General features: G+C 38.8%; 1 long non-coding RNA gene across 18 annotated transcripts in view; it reads left to right on the top strand.

Annotated features, from left to right (window-relative positions):
- LOC147797938 (uncharacterized) overlaps positions 1 to 21,837 on the top strand; it is a 101,233-nt gene that overhangs the window by 14,239 nt on the left and 65,157 nt on the right. For 13 of the 18 annotated variants that reach the window (XR_015426785.1, XR_015426799.1, XR_015426801.1 and 10 more), the window contains 4 exons: positions 10,087 to 10,169; positions 10,386 to 11,157; positions 12,153 to 12,277; positions 12,942 to 13,043. This is a non-coding gene — a long non-coding RNA (uncharacterized LOC147797938). Of the gene's footprint in view, positions 1 to 7,777; positions 7,983 to 10,086; positions 10,170 to 10,385; positions 11,158 to 12,152; positions 12,278 to 12,941; positions 13,044 to 21,837 lie in introns of those variants that run through there. The other 5 variants (XR_015426798.1, XR_015426797.1, XR_015426795.1 and 2 more) reach the window with 5 other exon arrangements.

Below are 21,837 nucleotides of genomic sequence, written 5' to 3'. Positions count from 1 at the left end.
TTGGTGTCATCTGAAAGGCCACATGTTGTGCTGACCATTTATATAAATTTCATATCCATATTTGCAGTAGTTAGGGAAATATATGCAAAAGGAAGTGCCAGTTCTTGTCTGGATGCTAGATATTTCTGCGTAATTCTGACTTTGCGCTATACCCGGTCCTGTACTTGCACAGTGAATGCTTCATGTATTCGAGCATAAAAAGTCTAAGAATTATATCTTAGTATCCTTTTTCATATCACAGTTAGGGAAATATCTGCCAAAGGAAGTGCAAGTTCTTGTCTGACTGTTTGATATTTTTGCGGAATTCTGGCTTCGTCTGCGCTATACTGGTCCTGATCCCAAGCAGAGACTGCTTCATATAATCGAGCATAAAAGGTCTGAAAATTATCTAAATCTGGCAATGTTGGTGTCATCTAAAAGCGCACATGTTCCTCTATCCATCCATATTTCCAGTAGTTGGAAAATAGCTGCCAAAGGAAGTGCAAGTTCTTTTCCAACTGCCTCCTTTCTTTTGCGGAATTTTTGCTTCGTCTGTTATATACCAGTCCATATCCCACGCAGAGAATGCTTTATATAATCGTGCATAAAAGGTCTCAGAATTATCTAAATCTGGCAATCTTGGTGTCATCTGAAAGGCCACATGTTCTTCTATCCATTCATATAAGTTTCATATCCATATTTGCAGTAGTTAGGGAAATAGCTGCCAAACTAAGTTCTAGTTCTTTTCCAAATGCCTCCTTTTTTGCGGAATTCTGGCTTCGTCTGCAATATACCGGTCCTTATCCCACGCAGAGAATGCTTCATATAATCGAGCATGAAAGGTCTGAGAATTATCTAAATCTGGCAATCTTGGTGTCATCTGAAAGGCCACATGTTTCCCTGTCCATTCATATAAGTTTCATATCCATATTTGCAGTAGTTAGGGAAATAGCTGCCAAACTAAGTTCTAGTTCTTTTCCAAATGCCTCCTTTTTGCGGAATTCTGGCTTCGTCTGCAATATACCGGTCCTTATCCCACGCATAGAATGCTTCATATAATCGAGCCTAAAAGGTCTGACAATTATCTAAATCCGGCAATCTTGGTGTCATCTGAAAGGCCACACGTTTCCCTATCTATTTGTAAAAGTTTCGTATCCATATTTGCAGTAGTTAGGGAAATAGCTGCCAAACTAAGTTGTAGTTCTTTTCCAAATGCCTCCATTTTTGCGAAATTCTGGCTTCGTCTGCATTATACCGGGCCTTATCCTGCGCAAAGAATGCTCCATGTAATCGAGCATAAAAGGTCTGAGAATAATCTAAATCTGGCAATCTTGGTGTCATCTGAAAGGCCACGTTTCCCTGTCCATTCTTATAAGTTTCATATCCATATTTGCAGTAGTAAGGGACATAGCTGCCAAACTAAGTTCGAGTTCTTTTCCAACTGCCTCTTTTTTTTGCGGAATTCTGGCTTCGTCTGCAATATACCGATCCTTATCCCACGCAGAGAATGCTTCATATAATCGAGCCTAAAAGGTCTGACAATTATCTAAATGTGGCAATCTTCGTGTCATCTGAAAGGCCACAAGTTTCCCTATCTATTTGTATAAGTTTCGTATCCATATTTGCAGTAGTTAGGAAAATAGCTGCCAAACTAAGTTCTAGTTCTTTTCCAAATGCCTCCTTTTTTGGCGGAATTCTGGCTTCGTCTGCGCTATACCAGTCCTTATCCCGCTCATGGACTGCTTAATATACTCGAGCATAAAAGGTCTCAGAATTATCTAAATCTGGCAATCCTGGTGTGATCTGAAAGGCCACATGTTTCCCTGTCCATTCATATAAGTTTCATATCCATATTTGCAGTAGTTAGGGAAATATCTGCCAAAGGAAGTGCAATTTCGTGTCCAATTGCCTGATATTTTTGCGGATTCCTTGCTTCGTCTGTGCGATACCGGTCCTTTTCCCGTGCAAGGATTGCTTCATATATTTGAGCATAAAAGGTCTGAGAATTATCTAAATCTTCCAATCTTGCTGTCATCTGAAAGGCCACATGTTCCCCTATCTATCTGTGTAAGTTTCATATCCTTATTTGCAGTAGTTAGGGAAATATCTGCCAAAGGAAATGCAAGTTCTTGTCTGACTGTTTGATATTTTTACGGAATTCTGGCTTCGTCTGCGCTATACCAGTCCTTATCCCGCGCAGAGAATGCTTCATATAATCGAGCATAAAAGGTCTGAGAATTATCTACATCTGGCAATCGTGTTGTTATCTGAAAGGCAACATAATTCCCTGCCCATTCATATAAGTTTCATATCCATATTTGCAGTAGTTAGGGAGATATCTTCCAAAGGAAATGCAAGTTCGTGTCCATTTTCCTGATATTTTTGTGGAATTCTGGCTTCGTCTGCAATATACCGGTCCTTATCCGGCGCAGAGAATGCTTCATATAATCGAGCATAAAAGGTCTGAGAATTATCTAAATCTGGCAATCTTGGTGTCATCTCAAAGGCACATAATTCCCTGCCCATTCATATAAGTTTCATATCCATATTTGCAGTAGTTAGGGAAATAACTGCCAAACTAAGTTCGAGTTCTTTTCCAACTGCCTCTTTTTTTTTGCGGAATTTTGGCTTCGTCTGCAATATACCTGTCGTTATCCCACGCAGAGAATGCTTAATATAATCGAGCACAAAAGGGCTGAGAATTATTTAAAGCTGGCATCGTTGGTGTGATCTGAAAGGTGACATGTTTCTCTATCCATTCATATCAGTTTCGTGTCCATATTTGCAGTAGTCAGGGAAATATCTTGCAAAGGAAATGCAAGTTCGTGTCCAATTTCCTGATTTTTTGCAAAATTCTGGCTTCGGCTGCACCTTACCGGTCCTTATCCTGCGCATTGAATGCTTCATATATTCCGGCATAAAAGGTCAAAAAAGTATCGAAATCAGGCAATCTTGGTGTCATCTGAAAGGCCACTTGTTTCAGTGTCCATTAATATGAGTTTCATATCCATATTTGCAGTAGTTAGGGAAATATCTTCCAAAGGAAATGCAAGTTCGTGTCCAATTGCCTGATATTTTAGCGGAATCCTTGCTTCGTCTGCGCTATATCGGTCCATATCCCGCGCAAGGATTGCTTCATATATTTGAGCAAAAAAGGTCTGGGAATTATCTAAATCTGGCAATGTTGGTGTGATCTGAAGGCACACATGTTTCCCTGTCCATTCATATAAGTTTCATATCCATATTTGCAGTAGTTAGGGAAATATCTGCCAAAGGAAGTGCAATTTCTTGTCTAAATGATTGATATCTTTGCCGAATTCTGGCTTCGTCTACGCTATACCGGTCCTTATCCCACGCAGAGAATGCTTCATATAATCGAGCATAAAAGGTCTGAGAATTATGTAAATCTGGCAATCTTGGTGTCATCTGAAAGGCCACATAATTCCCTGCCCATTCATATAAGTTTCATATCCATATTTGCAGTAGTTAGGGAAATATCTTGCAAAGGAAATGCAAGTTCGTGTCCAATTTCCTGATTTTTTGCGGAATTCTGGCTTCGTCTGCACCATACCGGTCCTTATCCCGCGCATTGAATGCTTCATATATTCGAGCATAAAAGGTCTAAAAAGTATCGAAATCAGGAAATCTTTGTGTCATCTGAAAGGCCAGATGTTCTTCTATCCAATCGTATAAGTTTCTTATCCATATTTGCAGTAGTTAGGGAAAAAGCTGCTAAAGAGAGTGCGAGTTCTTTTCCAACTGCCTCCTTTTTTTCGGAATTTTGGTTTCGTCTACACTATACTGGTCCGTATCCCGCGTAGAGAATGCTTCATATAATCGAGCATAAAAGGGGTGAGAAGTATCTAAATCTTGCAATCTTTGTGTCGTCTGAATGGCCACATGTTGCTCTATCCATTGACATAAATTTGATTTCCATATTTGCAGTAGTTGGGGAAATATCTTGGAAAGGAAGTGCCAGCTCTTGTCGGACGGCTTGATATTTTTCGTAAATCTGATTTTGCGTTATACCGGGTCCTGTACTCGCAAAGTGAATGCTTCGTGTAGTCGAGCATAAAAGGTGTGAAAATCATCAAAATATTGCACTCTTGGTGTCATCTGAAAGGCCACATGTGGCTTTATCCATTCATGAAAGTGTCGTTTCCATATTCGCAGTAGTTAGGGAAATATCTACAAAAGGAAGTGCAAGTTCTTGTACAACTGCCTCCTATCTTTGCGAAATTCTGGCTTCGTCTGCGCTACACCGGTTCTTATCCCGCGCAGAGAATGCTTCATATAATCGAGCCTAAAGGGTGTAAGAATTATCGAAATCTTCCAATCTTGCTGTCATCTGAAAGGCCACAAGTTCTTCTATCCATTCATATAAGTTTCATATCCCCTATCTATTCATATCAGTTCGATATCCATATCTGCAGTAGTTAGGGAAATATCTGCCAAAGGAAATGCAAGTTTTTGTCCAACTGCCTGATATTTTTGCGGAATTCTGGCTTCGTCTGCCCTATACCGGTCCTTATCCCGCGCAGTGAATGCTTCATATATTTGAGCATAAAAAGTTTCAGAATTATCTAAATCTTCCAATCTTGGCGTCATCTGAAAGGCAACATGTTCGTCTGTCCATTCATATAAGTTTGATTTTCATATTTGCATTAGTTAGGGAAATATCTTCAAAAGGAAGTGCAAGTTCTTGTCTGACTGCTTGATATTTTTGAGTAATTCTGACTTTGCGCTGTACCGGGTCCTGTACTCCTCAGTAAATGCTTTATGTATTCGAGCATAAAATGTCTACGAATTATCCAAACATTGCAACCTTGGTGTCATTGGAAAGGCCACATGTTCCTCTTTCCATTCATATATGTTTCCATTTCCATTTCCATATTTGCAGTAGTTAGGGAAATAGCTGCCAAAGGAAGTGCAAGTTCTTTTCCAACTGTTTCCCATTTATGGGGGAATTCTGGCTTCGTTTGTGCTATACCAGCTCTTATCCCGCGCAGAGAATGCTTCATATATTCGAGCATAAAAGGTCTTGAAATTATATAAATCTGGCAATCTTGGTGTCATCTGAAAAGGCATATGTTCTCCTATCTATTCATATAAGTTTCACATCCATATTTGCAGTAGTTAGGGATATATCTGCAAAAGGAAGTCGTAGTTTTTGTCCAACTGCCTCTTATTTTTGCAGAATTCTTGCTTCGTCTAAAACCCTTCCCTTTCAAGCCACACACAAAGTTTCAACCGCATCGGACATGTACTTTTCGAGGTTTAGTGGTTTGAAAAGTTCCCCTTTAATGTCATGTGACTTGTCTCCTGGTGACGACATCAGCACATGAGGTCAATATTCCTCTGACGCACCCCCTTCTCAAGATATCTGCAAGATTTGAACCCGATTAGTCTTGTACATCTGGAGATATAGGGCCTTCAAGAGTTTAATTTAATGTCACGTGACTTGTCTGCTCATGACGTCATCATCACATCAGGCAATTTTCCTCTTAAGCACTCTCTATTCAAGGTGTCTGCAAAATATGAACCCAATCAGACATGTACTTTAGAAGATATATGGGCCTCAAAGAGTGTATTCTCCACTGACATTGGTCTGCGAACCCCGTGTTATTTGCATAATCATAAATATGCATTGCACACTAAAAACCCAAAAATCTTTGATAATATCTAACATAAGAGTAATCGATTGCACATTTCACATTTTCTGTGTACAAAATATAAGAACAAAGATTGCAGGACCACTAGAGATGACATCTGTTGCCCTATCCTGAACATTTTGACGCAAAAATGAATTTCACTTTTGATAACTGTGACTAGAAGTTGAACTGTATGATATACACTTTAAAACTACTCTGCCAATTCTTTGGCAACTGTCGCCACGCTGAATCTGCAAGTTAAGGGTCTGATGTTGTCACTGACTTCATCACCCGTCCTGTTTGGGGTTCAGGACTTAATACGTCCCCACGCAGATCATCGGGTGTCACGAGCCTTTTTAATCAACGCAAAAGTAGAATCCAGGCAGAATTAACAACATCTGACGTGTTGATAACGCCGATACTGTCCGTTACGAAAAAAAAGCAATTATTTATGACGTTATCATTAACTGAGCTCAATATTTGCTCAAAGCACTTCCTCTCCAAGATATAAGCAAGGTTTCAACCCAGCATTAACACGGACAGACGCCTTATGTTGAAAAAACTTTACGGCCTTTTACCACTTTCAAACAATAAGTCTACTTCCGGTTTAAACCGGAAGGAATGGTTATGTACAAACCCTATGTTGCGCAACAACGCCATCCATGGTTAAATATAGGACAGTTTGTTGAAAATTGAAAGCCCAAGCAGGTGTAACCGTAATTCTGCAATAGCGCCCTCATAGCCTGATATAGGACATATAGAGCAAGAGCTTTTCCGGCTGTTGCCGAAACAGCTAAAAAAAAAGAACAAAAAGCCTGGAATGCCTTTTTCGCAACTTGCCAAAAAGCCGAAAGGGAAATAAAAAAAATTAATCAGAAAAGAAAGAGTTGTTCAGGCTGTTGCCGAAACAGCTAAAAAAATCAGAAAAGCAATACCTGTTTTGTGAGTTGCCGAAACAGCTAATTATAACATCTTTGCTCGTTATTTATCCTATCCAAGTGTTCCGGAAGCGCACCATCAGGGGTCAACTTTCAGGCTCTGTTATAGGTTTGCCCAACGGTTTTAGAAAGTGGTTTTGTTTCACCACTTATTTACCCATACAGTGTTATGCTCTTTAAGTTGCCCAACAGTCCAGCGATTCACCTGTTATTCCGCAAAGGGCAAAAGTATGCTCAATAATTTTGGGAAAGGACTGATTAAAAATGTAGCATATCAAACCCTTATTCAAAAGAAAACCGCTTCTGGTCATTGTCTTGAATGTCGACCTGATCCGACAACCCCCCCACACACACACACAAAACCGTCGAAAGGCTAACCCGTTCCTTCGGAGCGCTGGGCGGCATTATTTCCGCCCTACATTGTATGTACATGTATTTTGAATTTTTTCTTGGGGGGGGGGCATTTACTGTCGGACAGTGAGTGTGACCCAACTTGCAAAAACGCACAGTTGCATTCGATGTCCCTCTCTACGAGTACCTAAGGAGCCCCTAACGGAACAGGCACAATTAAGATTTTTTTAATTCCGTTCCCTTGAATTATCATTTCGTTCCCTCAAAATCATCTCGTTCCCACGAAATAATATAATAATAAGTACCACTCTATGTTACCCATCGTTTGCTCATATGCATGCAGCCCGTGTCAAGAAAGCCGACAAAATACATCGAATTCCAGTATCGGTTTCGCTTCAGGGGGTATTGCAACCTGAAAAAGGTATAATTAGCTAGAATCCCCAGAATTTTGGACGTGACTTTGATTTTTTGGTAGATAACGTCTCGTATAGCATCTTTTCTACGACTGACTGTAGTTTGACGTCATGGTGTGTGTTGCACTCAAGGTGTAAACTACGGCTGCATCCGAATCTCTTGTCAAGAGCTCGGTATAGGTCTTCGCTCCATTGGAAATGCGTGGAGACGCGTAGACAATAGACCAGCCGTAGCTCTGGAAGCCCAAGCCTCAGACGGTCGCGTTTGTCCAGGCTTTGGGGGTAGGAAATACATGGTTTTTAAGATTGATGCAAATTGACTCGCATACAGTTTGGGGAGATGCTTTTTTTCTCTCTTTGCAATAGTGGTCATTCTTTTGATTTACATTACGAAAAAAAATAATAATTGCATTATCTTCAGATCTTGGTCGTGCTTGTGCACACTGAGAGGGCCTATTTCAAGCGCGCCAATCACCAGCGCTGTTTTATCCCCTGCTTGGTACCCTGCTCAATATGTGCGCAAGTTGATCGACGACCAGTTTTCCATGGTGGCGCGAGCATTAGCATTACAATGCCTACGCACAAGAACGCATGTGTGGCCAAGTTGGCGGGTTTGTTCAAATGTGACTTCACAGGAGGTGAGTTTAAAGGTGAGAAATACCACTGGCTTACCATCCAACAATTGAAAATAAATGGAGAAATGACGGCAAAGACGATAACGAGATTTCCGTATCACAAACTCCACAAGTTTGGGCTTGGCTTTGTTGATTTTACACTGCTTTTGCTGTGGTAACTAGTGCACCCTGTATTTAAACATGGCGGCCCCACAGTGACTGTCAGGCATGCAGGCTGGGATTTTAACGGGGTTCCTTTGGTTTCTTAACTTGAAGCAGTAATGGAGAGACGAGGAACACTCCTGTGAGATTAATGCACATCTGGGATGTATTTTGACACTTTATTGTACTCAGCAGGTCTGGAAACAGCTCAAGCTATACAAGCACTGTAGGCCTAGCCTACTTCTGATAACAGCCCAACAGTAAATGTTAATAAAATGAAAAAAATAGGCCTAGGGAGTAATACGGGCCTGTGTACAGTTGTGTTGTAAATCTGAAACATGACTTTTGTCCAACAAATTTTTCAACCAATGAAAATCTCCAGCCTGTATGTGGGGCCAAAGTTACTAATTTGATGGTCAATGAGTAGTCTAAACAAAATGGAGGATAGTATGATTTGATGCGGTAAATGAAGAGAAAACATTACTTTACACCCCAGGAGAATTTGTCAGGAAGCCAAAGTCTTTAAAACTAGCTAGACCTATCCACTGAGGTTCAGAATTATAGAAATACATTATACAATCTGTAATTTCTACATATTTCACTGAACCTGGTAAAAATTGGGTAGAAAGTAGGCCTCATACTTTAAGTCTGTGTTGCATGGAGCCATGCATGGAGATCTTTACTGATTGCATGATGAAAGTCTTAAAATTGGAGGTTGTGCTAATCATTTCTGAATACAACTTAATTATTTTCAAAGATTCTTCCATGCCAAAATGATTTTGGTTATTTACCGTAAAATCTTTCTGTACTGAAAATACAATGGGGAGAGGTCTAGTTTCCAAGATAACTGTCCTCTTTGTTTTGTTCATCTGTCTATGTGCTGTCGGTATGTTTGTCAGTCTATCTGTTATTCATCTGTCTGTTATTCCGTTGTCTCTCCCCCTCTCTCTCAGTCATTCTCATTCAGATACGAAGGTTATTGTGGCAGCACTTATCATGTACACGTATGTTTCCTTCCTCAACTTAGTTTTACTTATTGTTTAGGGTTGTAGACTGGAATGCCAGTTAGCTTTTGTGACGGAAATGAAACATTTGCTGGATTGTTTTGTGAGTGAATGATCTTATGTAGTCAACTATGCAGTAGTTTTTTTCAAGCAGTGAAAATTTGTTTATTCTCGTCATTGTGCAAAACAAATCATGATATTCTTGCAATAGGGGTTTTCACAAGAATGTGAAACACATAAATATGAAGCCAGCGTTGAACTAAACGTCATCCTGATGGTCATTAGCTTTCAAAAGTTATTAAAGCCAGATTCAAGAACTTAAAAATCAAGTGCACTGTGATTTTATTCTGTCACAGCAACACATTGCTTAACCGAAAGTTCAATTGATGTTTGAATATTGTAGAATTTAGTTTATTTATGTCATGGAATGATACTCACTTCTAATGACACTGTTGTATGAAGAGGCTCAATATCTATTTTAAAAAACATTTGCATTTTTGGCTTTAACGTGTGTCATTACAAACATCCATTGCAAATATATACGTAGGGTACGTGTATATCTTCAGTGAAACCCCTACATGAAATGTTTTCAACGGTTTATGTTGCACTCTATGTTGGCAACACACGGTGCGGCGTCTCCATGTGAGAATAGGGCATGCAAAAGTATTGAACATTGGCTACGGCTCTCTACTGCTGCCTCTTTTGATCAAAATTTGAAGTCGTGTCGCAGGAGGTGGGACTGGATTATGGCTACCCCTGTAATGCACCACCCCATAAAATGCCAAGTATAACTAGATTGATACACCGGCAGTGCTGGGTGCACATACGTGAATTACAAATTCTCAATCAGCTCTCTCCATCTTTCCGATCCTTCAAAGCCCTGTGAGAATCGGCAAACAGGCTCCTCCACTCATATTTTCTTGCCATTTTTTTATTTTGCATGTTTTAATGACTGTTATGTGCATTCCTTTCAGCCAGAGCACAAGCCGCTGATGAGTCGTTGCTTACAGGACGACCAGCTTCTTGTCATTTCTCGATGATGGCCACTGTTGTTAAGGTGATTGTACTGTGATCTCTTACTGTAGCATTATGTCTATTTAAGGATCATGCTTGGTGAATATATTTATTTTGCCCAAATACCGGGTGACATGTATATGGGGAGCTATTAAAGGTAAAATGGTCCCCCAAATCCTCTGATTTTATTATGATTTCACATGCACCCTTGGAGGTTACGGTTAATACTGTTTATAATTTGGGAATGTTTTCTGCACAGAATGTGATCTCCTGTATTGGCCTTTAGTTGGACTGAGAGAGAACACTATTTCCTTGGCATCAGAGGCTCCTTTGGTACTAACTGTGCATCACTGGTTCATGAACGACGAGGATATGGTAGTAGCCCCATCGCTACCAACAAAATGAATACTCCCAACCAACACGGCTCTTTTCAACCAATTAAGTTGTGCTTCTACTCAAGGCAGATTGAAGAGATTGCTTGGCTGAAAAAACAGGTGGGATTGTTTAAATATAACCCCAGATCAACACTCCTCGTTTTGCAGTCTTGGTTGAAAACAAATCTTAAGAACTGAAAAAAGGTTGAGGGATGTATTATGTTAAATCATTACTTACAGGCTTGAGAAAAAGGACTTTTTGGGAAGTGTACATGTATTTAAGGTGTTTTGAATAATAAAATATACTAACTAGTCAAGCAACAATTGAAAAGAAATGGAAAAAATGACAACTAAGAAGATAATAAGATTTATATGAGAAACTCCAGTGATGTGGGCTTGTATATTATTTGGCCCTGATCTTTGTTGATTTGACACTGCTTTCAATGATGTTTCAACTACTGTTGTAAAGTGCACCTATATATTTTGAAATTGTGGCCTCCACATATGTGCAGTAATACAGATTGGAATTCAAACATGGTTTAGTTTCCCTAGTTTCAGTAGTTTGACAGAGAGACAAGAGCAAGCTCGTCCCTGGAGGCCGTTCTCTGGAGTGTAACAAATCAGAGATATCTTATCACTGGTGACACTACTCAACAGGTATGGAAACAGTCTACATCATATTCTGATATTAGTCCATGGTTATGGTAATAATGAAATGCCTGGTTGTCCTGTAGATCTTGATCTTGGGTTTTGTCTTTAAGTTTTCAACTAATGAGAATTTCCGGCCTTTAAGGTTGGGTTGAATTAAACTTCAAAAAATGGATGGAATTATTTGGTATGGTTGGACAATTTGTGCCAAAGTGAACAGAAATAAGACAGAAGCTGCATCTACAGGCTGCTTGTTGTGAAGGGGGAGTGTACTGAAATGAAATGTCCTCATTCCTGGATCCAAATTACATACAAGGATGAGTGTACACATTCCACAAGGGTTGTTTAAAAAAATCTGGACTTGTTTTATTTTATCAGCCAACATTTTACTCACTGAAGCCATCTTTCTGTGTCAAATACATGAAAGGTGCAATGCATCAGGTTGTTACAGTATGGCATGCTAGCCCACAGTAGGTACAATTCGCTCTTTGCATGCTGCCGCCCCAGGCATGCAGAATCTCGATCTTGATCTTTACAAAATCGGTTTAGTGATTTCCATGTATGTTGCTTGGTCATTCTGTGCATGCTGTGTCGGATCTTATACTGTACGATTGGACAATGTTTCAGAAGCTGATTGTGACACGATTGTACAATCTGCCAGATTGAGGCTCTCCATGCCTATGGCGGCAGCATGCAGAATAAATAACGTGTGCGGCCAGAGTTTCTTTCATGATATCCTTAACACAGGCTGGCTTCTATCATACACACCAAGGATTCAACATTGGCTGGGAAGTATGATGTAAGCCATCTTGACAATAATTCTTTGGTGTTCCACATGCCTGGAAGAAGGTCATTTAGGGAAGCACTTATAACTTACTTTTCTCCATCTTTCTCATTCTCCACTGCCCTCTGAGAATCAGTTAATCCAAACTAATGCACTCATGTTGTATTGTCATTTCTTCCTTCTGCATGTTTTTAATGACTGTATTGTGTGTCCATCTCAGTCAGAGCACAAGCCGCTGAGTGAGCCGCTGTTCATGGTACATCCAACTTCTTGATGATGGGGTTCCTGTGCTCGTTGATGAGGTGATCGGACTGTGATCTTTTGCTGCTGCCTGCTGTGTAAAAGGTACGTGGGTCCAATGTTGTTGGTTATTCCAAAGGTATAATTCACTGATTCAGTCCCCTGTGGACTCATATATATTTCATATATGGACCCAAAACATAATGATGTCAAGCTGTTTTTTTACTTGGACAGTTATTGCTTCCCACCTTACTGCCTTAGGAAACTAAGCATGACGTCATTATGTTACAGGTCTCTTCACTTTTCCAAAAGTTGACAGGGACAGAGGTCCTTCTCTGTGGATTAATTTAATTTTCGCATAAACCTGGGTGACATACCTGTGTATGGGGAGCCATAATTTAATACCATTGATAAATTTTGGATGGCAGGTAAAATGTGAAATATCAGAGAGTGTTTGGCCCAACCCCCTTCGGTGTATGCAAAATCCTATTGAATCAGACGATTTTGGACTGTCTAAATTTTCTTCTTTCTTGGGCTGTTGAAAGAGCCCAAGAAAGTAGAAGGGGTGTCAGTTTAAAATGGCTGCTTCGAAGCTTTAGAATTATGTCTTTTCAGGAGTTGTGTTTGCTGATCAACCAACAATTAAAGAGAGTTGAAACAAAGGTCAATACGAAAATGAGAGTTAAAGACTATAAAGACATCGCAGTGATGTCTACTTGTATGTTATTCGGCTCTGATCTTTGTTTACTTGACTCTGTGGTTTTATTAGCTGTAGCATTGATGAAGAGACAAGACCAAGTCCCTTAGAGACAGTTTTCTGGAGTTTAACACATCACTGGCAACTGGCATTACTGATGACACAACTCACTCGGTAAGCACTTTATATCATGTTCTGATTTGAGCCTAACAATGAAAGTCATGTTCCAGATTTTGAACAATATCTGTACATAATTTTGTATACATGTACAATTGTTCTGTAAAATCTGGAGCATGGCTTATTCGGCTCCACTCTGGAGGATGACGAGAGCATGCTGGATGAAACGTCAAGCACACACTCTACAGTTCTTATCAGAACCATACCTTTTCCAGGGGAGATCTATCCACATGATGTAACCACAAGCCCTGTTTTTAGTCTCCACCATGTAAAGCGTCAAGTTTTATTTAATGGAGGTGAATACTTAGGGCAGTTATGCTTCATGGTTTCCCATTTGTAAGTTGGTCTTGTTAGTGGATGGTTTTGCAGCAAATTTGGCTCTATATAAGGCCTAATCCAAACTAAGCTTTTGCCTGTGACTGTAGGGTTGGTGAAAATCAACTGATCTTGTTGTCATTTTGTTGAATGTTTCATTCTGATATTCCTACATTCAAGAGAACTATACACAAATGAAGGCGAAAGCTTGGGTCAGTCATTATGTCTGCTAGTAGTCTTCTCCCTCTTGTACTTGTTAGTCAATCTGTTTTAGTAGTTAGTTTGGCCTGTGTATATGACGACAGTCTTCAAATGGTCGAAAGGTTTACCTTGGTTAATTGTGATGGGTACCATCTCTTCAATTATTCTTATTATTTGACCATCACTAGAACAAACTAAGCAAAATTAAACAAAAATTATGTAAAAAACAACAGAAGCACAAATACAAGTAAATATAAGCAGTAGCAGGGACCAGGGATAAAAATCTGAATACATAACGAGACAAATATCAGTTATGCGGGTCAGCAGGGACTGCAAAAGTAAAATAAACTACTATTACCCCTGTTTATGCTCATATCGTTAACAAGACAAATTAACCATAACAAAGGAAACAGTGGTCCCCACACATGTGATCAAAATGACAGCCCAAAAAAGAAAAACAAATCTTAGGAGAACGTTTCATTTCCATATTTCCATGTGAATTAATCATGTGAATTTACTCATTTAAAAAATATCCAGTTTTAATCAAGTCCTCTGTGCCCTCCTTTTGAGGTGATTTTATTGGCTTGTTGGTAATTTTGGTTTTTTGTCATTTATTATTCATGTGATGCCTTTAATCGTAAATCATGTCATCCTAATTAAACATTTGTCTGTGATTTGTTTACACCTGTACTCAGTACCACAATTACGGCCAAGATTTGGACTCTAGCACTGTGCCTATCTGTTCTACACGTTAGTCTTCTGCTGCTGGTCAAACAGTGATACGCTCCATGCTGTGACATGCTCAGCCTCAATAAAAGTAACAACAGCATGATTTTGATTTCCTCAACATAACAGAACTGATAATTTGCAACTGTTGCAGTGACCGTTTGTCTTGTGGTGGCAACAAAAGGTTTTGTTGAAAGGTTGCTACTTTGCATGGTTTTTCTGTACCATCTGGTGTACCTCAAGGAAGTGTCTTGAGCCCAATCCAGTTCTTATGTATACCAACGACTTTCCTTATCACATCTTGTCAGCTAGCACTTTATTTGGTAACAGTGCTCTTGTGTATAGGCCAATATAATGTGTCTGATGACCTTCAAGATATTCATGGCTTCCAAAGATGGTGTCATGCTAATAAAATGCATCTCAATACATTACTAAGGAAACCAAAGTTTTGCTTATGCTAGGATGATCAAAGAAAATAGTGGACCTGAACTGTAACTTAGTTAACATGCAGTTTGAAGCTGATAATGAGTACACGATTTCTCGAGAGTCACTACCAAATCAAACAGACTTAGTATGTCTTGCTTTCATCTTGCAAGTTTCTAGTGTTGACTATTCTGGAATACAAGTAGCCTATCTGGTACCTTCACAACAGGAACCTTATACATTGACAAATTAGAACAGAATTCAACGTTGAGCAACCAGGATAATTCTCTAGTGAAGAAGATTTAAAATGGATTACACGGATTGGTTGCATATATACATTGAATTTGTCTTTACGTGAATCTAAAAGCATCCATCTTTTGCTTACATTTATTGTTAGAGGTCTTCATAGAGCTTTTGACCGTGAAATAGTCTTAGTGAACAGGTGCTACATTGAAACGATCAGGCTGGACAAACCTTAGGGCACTAATTAAAAAACTTCATCATTTTGCCAATTACATGCTCTTGAGATGACCTACATGTACCTGAACGTTTGAGAACTGAAGTGGTTTAAATAACCCTTCAACACGGGATCAACTTACCAAGTACCCACTTGAATTTGAAACTATATGAAACTTGACAGAGTACTGATTGAATTTGCAGTTGAGTACCCTTGTAATAAGGTCGTTGGGACTGGCAAGTTGTGGGAGGGTCACTGTGTTGTTTGGTGCAAGGAAGCACAAAATGGGGGGGGGGGATTTGAATACCTAGGATTTGCCATGTGGGCCAGATGTGTCATTGGTTTTCCTTTTGTCGGTCGGTCTTCAACTGTATTTTGTTATTTCATGGTTTCTTTCTTTATTTTCGGTTTTTACACAATACATTTCTTTCATTGTTTTGGGTTACTTATTGATTGATTGTTTTGTTTCTGTAGTTAATTTAATTTTCTTATTTTAATGTATTTGTATTTATTTATCTTATTTTTGCGATCTGAATGTACTTTTTCTTTTCGATTTATTTATTTGCCATTTCTTGAATCATATTTTCCTTGTGCAGTTACTTTATTGTGTATATGTGTGCACGTTTATGTAAAACCTGGAACTTCAGAAATGAAGGCTTACGGGTGACAGTTACTGGATTAACTGTTTTCTCTCCGGGCATTAGTAATGTTTGTGTTTGTGATTTCCGTGTATTATGTGTCATGTGTTTTGTTTAATGTTGTTCTGTTCTTTTTTATGAAAAATGCCGAATAAATGAAAGTGTTTCCCTCATTGTACACACGTTAGTTGGTCTCTTTTGGTCGAAGAGTTTTTATCTCCGAGGGTAAGTAGGTTGACAAATGGTCCGAATGGGCTAGCTTGGGGTGACTCGACAAGGATGCAAATTTCACTATCCCCTGGAGAAAATTTTATTTCGATATTTGGAAACATTAAACAAAAAGGTTTCATATTGTTTTGGTTTTGCATGCTACACACGTCCAATACACGCCACGTTGTCTCCATATCCGATATTAAATTGTCAAGAGATGGCTGATCCTGGAGTCTTTGGAAAGGTTATATTTTTATCATCCAAAAAGAAAATTTCATGCCATTTTGCATCAGAACAGACATGGGGGGTCAGAGTTTTTCTTAGACATGCTTCCTATTTCGTTCGTTTTCGCTTTGCACACACGGTTGTCGGTCTGCGTCTGCCGCTACATGTCTCCATAGCCGAGTTTACAGTAAATATTCTGACACAGTCAAAATGGGCTGACCTTGATATCTTCGGAGACGGTAAATATTTCTCTGTCCATTGAGATAATTTTCCTGTCCATATTTAAGCTGAAGCTTTGGAAATACCTGCGAAAGAAGGCTAGAGTTGTCCCACTGCTCTTTGTTCTCACTTTACCGAGACACTTCAGCGCACAGTGTGATTGCAATATTTTTGCCAAACAAGTTTCAGATTGCTTGAAATGTGGTAGACATGATGACAATCAAAGGGCACATTTTCCTCTATCCGTTGACTTAAGTTTCATATTCATAATATGCTGAACAAGGCAAGAGTTCTTGTCTGAGCTAGTGCTTCCTGTGTTTTTGCGATTTGTCCTTTGTTCACACATTACAGGTCTTCCAAGCAGCAAATTCAGCTTTGGCGTGGGGGGGGGGCCAAACTGAATACAGTTTCGGGCTTATTCAGCATGATTTTGGGGAAGAAGAACTTTCAAAAGCGTGACGGTCGTGACATCCTTGTTTTTATGTCTTGGTATTGTTTTCTCATGATATTGGTGCTGATATACCCATTACTCCCTTTCTCACACACCTACAAAGTATTTTTAGTGAACAAAATTGTGGCAGGGGCATGCCCCCCACCCTTGCGTCCACTGGCTGGACCATTGCCTCTTCCTGAGCAGAGAATGGCTCCATTATATTCGAGCATAAAAGTGCAGAAATTTGTCCAAATGTGGCATTCATGGCGGCATCTGAAATAGTACATATTCCTCTGTCCATTAGTCGAAGTTTCAGATCCAAATTTGTTATTATTAGGGAAATACCCATCGAAGAAGGCAAGAGTTCATGTCTCACTGCTTGTTATTTTTGTGCAATTCTGCCTTTGTGCACACTATACTGATCCTCTTCCTGCGCACATGGCTCAATATTTGCGCATAATAATTGCACATATTTAAAGCTCCTAACATCTAACTATTTCAAGATCTAAAATCGTAAGTAGTCCAAGTTTCAAATCTTGCAGTTATTTCTGAATTTGGTGATTTAGGTATTTCGATATTTTGTCATTTTGCTATATGACCCTTTAATTCTGAAATTTGTTCACCTATCTCATTTGCTGCACACCCATGTTTAGTCCAGTCTGAATTCCAACATAACTAAAGGTGCATGGATCAAACTTTTTGAAGAAATCAATTCCTCAATAGTCCAAGACTCAAGTTTAGATAGAGATAGTTTGAAATTTGGCTGTTTAGTTACACTGGTATTGAGTATTTTCTTAGCCCTTCTTTAAACTTTGGAAATTCGTAAATATTTTAACCTAGCGCATTTGCTGCATTCCGATGTATTCCCGTCTGAATATTTATAAGTAAAGCTCCAAAAATTTAACCTTTTCAAGGAATCACAACCTGAATAGTCCAAGACTCAAATAGTGCAGGTATTTACACATTTAACTATTTATTTAGACAGATACTGAGTCTTTTGTTTCCTCTGCCTAAACTTTAGAAATTCGTATATATTTAAGCCTGTTTCATCCCTTTTTTCCCGATGTTTTTCAGTCTGAGTTCCCACCTAACTAAAGCTCCAAATCTAAATTTTTGAATAAAATCCATTTCTCAATATTCTGAGACTCAAACTGTGCTGATATTTAGAAATCTGGCTATTAAGTTAGACTTTTATTGAGTCGCCTTATCCTTAACTTTTAAAATTCGTACATATTTGACCCTACCGCATTTTCTTTATTTTAATGTTTTCTCGTCTGAATTGCAACATATAACGTAAGCTCGAAAACTCTAACAAATTCAAGAAATCAATTCCTGAATAGTCCAAGACTGAAATCGTGCAGGTATTTAGAAATTTAGCTATTTAATATAGAGTCTTTTTGAAGCCCTACCCTCAACTTTGGGAATTTGCACATATTATTTTGACCCTACCACATTTGGTGCATTACGAGGCTTTCCCCAATGAATTCCAACATAACTAAAGCTCCAAAATTCTAAATTTTTCAAGACAGAAATTCCGCAAATGTCCAAGACTAGAATCGTGCAGGATTTAGAAATTTGGCGATTTAGTTAGACAAATATTGAGTCTTTTTGTAGTCCTACCCTTCACTTTAAAAAGAAAATCGTACATATTTCATATGTACGATTTCATATCTCAATTGCTGCATAGCAACATTTCCTAAGAATTCCAACATAACTGCAGCTCCCAAAATATCTAAATATTTAAACTTAAATAGCACAAGTATTTTGAAATATGGTGATTTAGTTAGACAGATACGGAGTCTTTTATAGCCCTACCCTTAACTTTAAAAAAATCGTACATATTTTTCCCTTTCTCATTTGCTGCAATACGATGTATTCCACTATGAATTCCAACATAACTGAAGCTCCACAAATCTAAAGTTTTCAAGAAATCAGTTCCTCAGTAGTCCAAGACACAAATTGTGGGGGTATTAGGAAATTTCGCGATTTAGTTATACAGATATGGAGTCCTTTTATAGCCCTAGCTTGAAAAACAAAGTTGTACATATTTCCCCCGGCCCATTTGCTGCATTTTGATATATTCCCCTAAGAATTTCAACATAACTGAAGCTCAACAAATCTAAATTTTTCAAGAAATCAATTCGTCAATAGTCCAAGACTCAAATTGTGCAGGTACTTAGAAATTTTGCGATTGAGTTAGAAACATACGGTGTCTTTTTGATGCCCTACCCTTAACTTAAACATTATGGGGTCCGAAATTTATAAGGATGAGAAAGAAGATACCTGCAAGACTCTACAGATTACCATCAATATGGGGACAAAAGTCAGCATGAGAATGTATATACATACATCTCTCTCATAGATCATCGTCAATATTTGTACTCCATAGATTACCGTTATTATATGATCTCTAGTGTATTAGCTAGATTAGATTACTATCAGTATGAAGATACCTTCATAATTCCATAGACTGCCGTCAATATGAGGACATCAGTGTATCAGCAGGAGAATGTACACACATAAATTAGTCCATAAATTATATGTGCATCAGTCAATAGACTACCGTCAATATGGGTACAACAGAGTACCAGCATGAGAATGTAGATACATACATAACTCCATAGATCACCGTCAATATACGGACTCCATAGTTTGCCGTCATTATGGTGCTCAGTCATGCATGACAGGAGGGATACCCACCAAGGTATTGTTTAATAGAAATAATACTGCTTCTACTTTTCGGAGATCCTTTTACATTATAATAATATCTCATGGTATGGGCATATTAACCCCTTTCTTCAGGGTTAAGTTTTTTTCTGGGACACCCTGTAGATACACATCTTACTCCATACATTACCGTCATTATGGGGACAACAGAGTATCAGCATGAGAGAGTAGATACAAACATCACTCGATAGATAACCGTCAATGTGGGGACAACATTGTATCACCATGAGAATGTAGAATACATACATCACTCCATATATTACCGTCAATATGGGGACTCCACAGATTGCCGTCATTATACGGACTCCAGTGTACTATAGTCATGTAAAAGTAGATCCATGTACATCACTCCATATATTACCGTCAATATGGAAATTCCACAGATTACCGTCATTATAGGGACTCCAGTGTATAGTCAAGTAAATGTAGATACATATACATCACTCCATATATTATCGTCAATATGGAGATTCCACAGATTACCGTCATTATAGGGACTCTAGTGTAAATGTAGATACATACATCACTCCATATGTTACCATCAAAATGGGGACTCCACAGATTACCGTCATTATAGGGACTCAAGTCTATAAACAAGGGAGTATAGATACATGCATTGCTCCGTAGATTACCGTCATTATATGGGGTCCAAATTTATAAAGATGAGAATGAAGATACCTGCATCACTCCATAGTTTACTGTCAAAATGGTGACTCCATAGATTTCCCTCACTACAGGGACTCTAGTGTGTTAGAATGTTATTGTAAATAAATGCATCACTCCGTATATTACTGTCATTATAGGGACTCCTGTTCATTTGCAAGGGAATATAGATACCCTGTACATGGGTTGTTCTATACATTACCCTATATATATAGGGAAGTAGCTGCCAAAGGAAGTGCGAATTCTTTTCCAACTGCCTCCTTTTTTTGCAGAATTCTGGTTTCGTCTGCGCTATACTGGTCCTTATCCCGCGCAATGAAAGCTTCATATAATTGAGCATAAAAGGTCTGAGAATTACCTAAATCTTCCAATCTTGCTGTCATCTGAAAGGCCACATGTACCTCTATCTATTAATTTAAGTTTCATATCCAAATTTGCAGTAGTTAGGGAAATATCCGCCAAAGGAAGTGTCAGTTCTTGTCTGACTGTTTGATATTTGTGTGGAATTCTGGCTTCGTCTGCGCTATACCGGTCCTTTTCCCGCGCAGAGAATGCTGCATATAATGGGGCATAATGGTCTGAGATTTATCTAAATCTGGCAATCTTGGTGTCATCTGAAAGGCCACATGTTGTGCTGACCATTCATATAAATTTCATATCCATATTTGCAGTAGTTAGGGAAATATATGCAAAAGGAAGTGCCAGTTCTTGTCTGGATGCTAGATATTTCTGCGTAATTCTGACTTTGCGCTCTACCCGGTCCTGTACTCGCACAGTGAATGCTTCATGTATTCCAGCATAAAAAGTCTAAGAATTATATCCTAGTGTCCTATTTCATATCATAGTTAGGGAAATATCTGCCAAAGGAAGTGCAAGTTCTTTTCAGACTGTTTGATATTTTTGCGGAATTCTGGCTTCGTCTGCGCTATACTGGTCCTTATCCCATGCAGATACTGCTTCATATAATCGAGCATAAAAGGTCTGAGAATTATCTAAATCTGGCAATGTTGGTGTGATCTTAAAGCGCACATGTTTCCCTGTCCATTCATATAAGTTTCATATCCATATTTGCAGTAGTTAGGGAAATATCTTCCAAAAGAAATGCAAGTTCGTGTCCAATTCCCTGATATTTTTGCGGAATTCTAGCTTCGTGTGCGATATACCGGTCCTAATCCCACGCAGAGAATGCTTCATATAATCGAGCATAAAAGGTCTGAGAATTATCTAAATCTGGCAATCGTGGTATCATCTGAAAGGCCATATGTTCCTCTGTCCATTCATATGACTTTCATATCCATATTTGGAATAGTTAGGGAAATATCTGCCAAAGGATGTGCGAGTCCTTTTCCAACTGCCTCTTTTTTTGCGGAATTCTGGCTTCGTGTGCGATATACCGGTCCTAATCCCACGCAGAGAATGCTTCATATAATCGAGCATAAAAGGTCTGAGAATTATCTAAATCTGGCAATCGTGGTGTCATCTGAAAGGCCACATGTTCTTCTATCTATTGGTATAAGTTTCATATCCATATTTGCAGTAGTTAGGGAAATATCT

This window comes from Acanthaster planci, linkage group LG10, assembly GCF_054643075.1.
Source record: "Acanthaster planci isolate LZ-2023a linkage group LG10, COTS_SCS, whole genome shotgun sequence".
Taxonomy (NCBI): Eukaryota; Metazoa; Echinodermata; class Asteroidea; order Valvatida; family Acanthasteridae; genus Acanthaster; species Acanthaster planci.
The sequence above is the reverse complement of the archived record's forward strand: the minus strand, read 5'-3'. Positions and strand labels throughout refer to the sequence as shown.